Genomic DNA, 2,944 nt, shown 5'->3' on the forward strand with positions numbered 1-2,944 from the left:
TATATATATATATATATATATATATATATATATATATTTATATACACATACATACACACACCATTTTATGACAGATTCTATGTGGTCTATCAATCTGCTAAAATTATAGTCAAATTTCATTCAAACAACACCCTACAGTCTTAAAAAAGAACAGACACATTGCACGTGTAGAAAAAAATAGGACAATCTCAGCAAAAATACCTTTGATCATAAATCTACCCAATCAGGGCTAACCATGGGCTGAATAACAACAATAACAACAACACTGTATATTATTCTATAGTACAGTTTAGATTTCAAAACATCCAATGTTTCTACATCAGCAATTTAATGGATTTGGAAATCAAACACCAGCACACACACTTTCGATACCACTTGAATATTCTCAAATTAGTCATTAATAGCCTCTATAAGTACGCCTGCATATATATATAGAAATATATATATATATATACACACACACACACACACACACACACACGCGTGTGTCCTATAACTAGGTTACATATTAATGTGTATAAGTAAAATATATATATACATATATATATATATATTTGTATATATATTTTTTTATATATATATATATGCACACGCCCATGCATACACACAGGCACACACACAAACAAACATACACATGCAAATACAAATAGTTACACGTAAGTGTTAATCACAAATAACAGAAGTTTGTACCACACGCATGACACATCACACACATTACATTCACATGCTTGTATGTGAATCATTGACTGGAGTCTACTTCTAACATAAACACATGGATAGAAGAAAGAAAAATATTCAAGTTCTTGTTGGAAATAGAAATGAAGATGAAAATATTTTTATAATACACACACAAAAATACCTAAACCCCCCACCAGACACACACAAACAGACAAACACAAAACACACACACAACTTTGCCTTCATCTAACAGAAAGCAGAAGTAAAAAAACGTGGTTTGTTAAGCAATGAAAGGGCAGATGGAAGAAAGGAAGAAAAAGAAATGGAAGTGGAAAGACTCCCATTTACATACCGGCTCTACCCTAGAAATGGGTCTGGATTTTCTTGGGCGACCCCTATTCTCTGGTTTCATGAAATACATTGATGCAACAAACAATCCACATATTGCATCATGATAGGATCGGCTGAGTGGTAAATCCATCATCGTAATTCGGTTGTAAAACCATTTTTTTGTTTTTTTTTTTGAAGGGGTGGATACTTTTCAGGGTGGGGGAAGAGGAATGGAAGGTGGTGTTTTTGTTTCTGTCTTATTTGTTTGTTTGTTTGTTTGTTTGTTTGTTTTGAAGCAGGTTGTTGTGGTTTGGAGATATTTTTGTGTTATTTCATTATTTCTTCCATATTTGCAGGAATATAAACACTTTCCAAACGGTTCCACGCTGATTAGATATTTGGTTAGGTAGGTAGTTAGTTCGTTAGATAGTTATTTACTTCTAAATTACAATACCTGAACAACAACACCATCACCAACAATAACAAACAACACCATCAACAATAACAATGATGAGAATAGTAGCAGCGGAAGAAATAGTAGTAGTAATAACAGCAACAACAACAGGGATAATGTTGACAACAATAACAACAATGATTTTATAGAAATTCCAATTAACCCTTTTTACTGACTGTGTTTTGGGAGATTGATTTTTTTTTTTTTGTTATAGTTGTTTGATTTCTTTTTGTTTGTTTTTAGTGATAGTGCTAGCAGTTGTTTTTGTTTTTGCCTCCCCTCTCTATTGTTCTCAGTCTGTCTTTCTTTCTTACATAGTCATACACTGAAGCTGAGAATTAAATAATGCGGCATGTTCCAAACATCCCAGCAGAACGGAATCACTTTTCTGCTCGCTAGAAACAAAATAGACGAACAGCGAGGACCAAAATATCGGGAAGTTTAGTCGAGGCAAATAGAGCGAGGAAAATAAAAATAAAATATGATAATATATAAAGATGTCTTCTTTTTTTTTTTTCTGTTAAAGACTAACAAAAATAAATATCACACATGCATGCAATAAAAATACCAGCTATATCAATTTGAGTCTCAAAAAATGATAATTGATATTATTAATAATAATGAAAGAAATAAAAAGAAAATGAATTTCTATGTTGGGTGGGGGTAAGACTGAGGAATTATGATGGAAAGATTTGATTTAGGAAATAACTTGTAATCTTTGTTGGTCTACAATTTCTTCTCCAGGCTAAAATATGCATGTCAACTTGACTAGAACTGGCATCCATCATCAAACTCATATCTGTCAGTCACACTGGGCTCTGCAAGATGATGCCGTGGAAATGGTCCTCAATGAAGGTGGTGGTGGTGGAGGTGGTGGTGGTGGTGGCAGTGGCAGTGATGGCAGCAGTGATGGTGGAATGGAATGGAATGGAATTAGTAGAATGTGCATGTGTGTGCAAAAAAGGGAGCAAAGAAAAGAAGGTGATGAAGTGCATACCCTAAAAGCAAAATAAACACCGACCAAATGGAAACCTCATCGAATTATCAATTGCTCCACATATAACTATGCATGGGAGAATGGGATGAATGGAAATAGAATCGTCTAATTAACCAGGTTGTGTTTATTGTTAATTTTCATTCCTTCCCTAACCTCTAATATATATTTATTTATACATTTATTTATTTTTATCTAGTAAAGTTTAACATTGTTTCTTACACAAAAATTTTCAATTAAAAAGCAAAATTTTTTTTAAAGATTTAATTTATTTAAAAAATATTTTATACCTTTTTGTGTGTATATATCTTTTCTTAAATTAAACTACATTTCCTTTTGAAATTAAATCGGGTGTCATCAAGCTAAAATGAATGTGTACGGGAGAGGGATATAAGTGGGTAGATGAGTATGTGTTTGTGTGTGTATATATCTTTTCTTAAATTAAACTACATTTCCTTTTGAAATTAAATCGGGTGTCATCAAGCTAA

At 32.5% G+C, this 2,944-nt stretch overlaps 1 protein-coding gene and 1 long non-coding RNA gene across 3 annotated transcripts in view; one reads left to right on the top strand and one right to left on the bottom strand.

Moving 5' to 3' along the window:
- The window catches only part of LOC106879042 (multiple PDZ domain protein), a 586,571-nt gene that overhangs the window by 239,959 nt on the left and 343,668 nt on the right, over positions 1-2,944 (bottom strand). The gene's annotated exons all lie outside the window — the stretch shown is intronic.
- LOC128250587 (uncharacterized) lies at positions 144-1,956 on the top strand. The gene is made up of 2 exons (XR_008266613.1): positions 144-1,149; positions 1,781-1,956. It is a non-coding gene; the product is annotated as an uncharacterized LOC128250587 (long non-coding RNA).

This window comes from Octopus bimaculoides, chromosome 23, assembly GCF_001194135.2.
Source record: "Octopus bimaculoides isolate UCB-OBI-ISO-001 chromosome 23, ASM119413v2, whole genome shotgun sequence".
NCBI classification, from domain to species: Eukaryota; Metazoa; Mollusca; class Cephalopoda; order Octopoda; family Octopodidae; genus Octopus; species Octopus bimaculoides.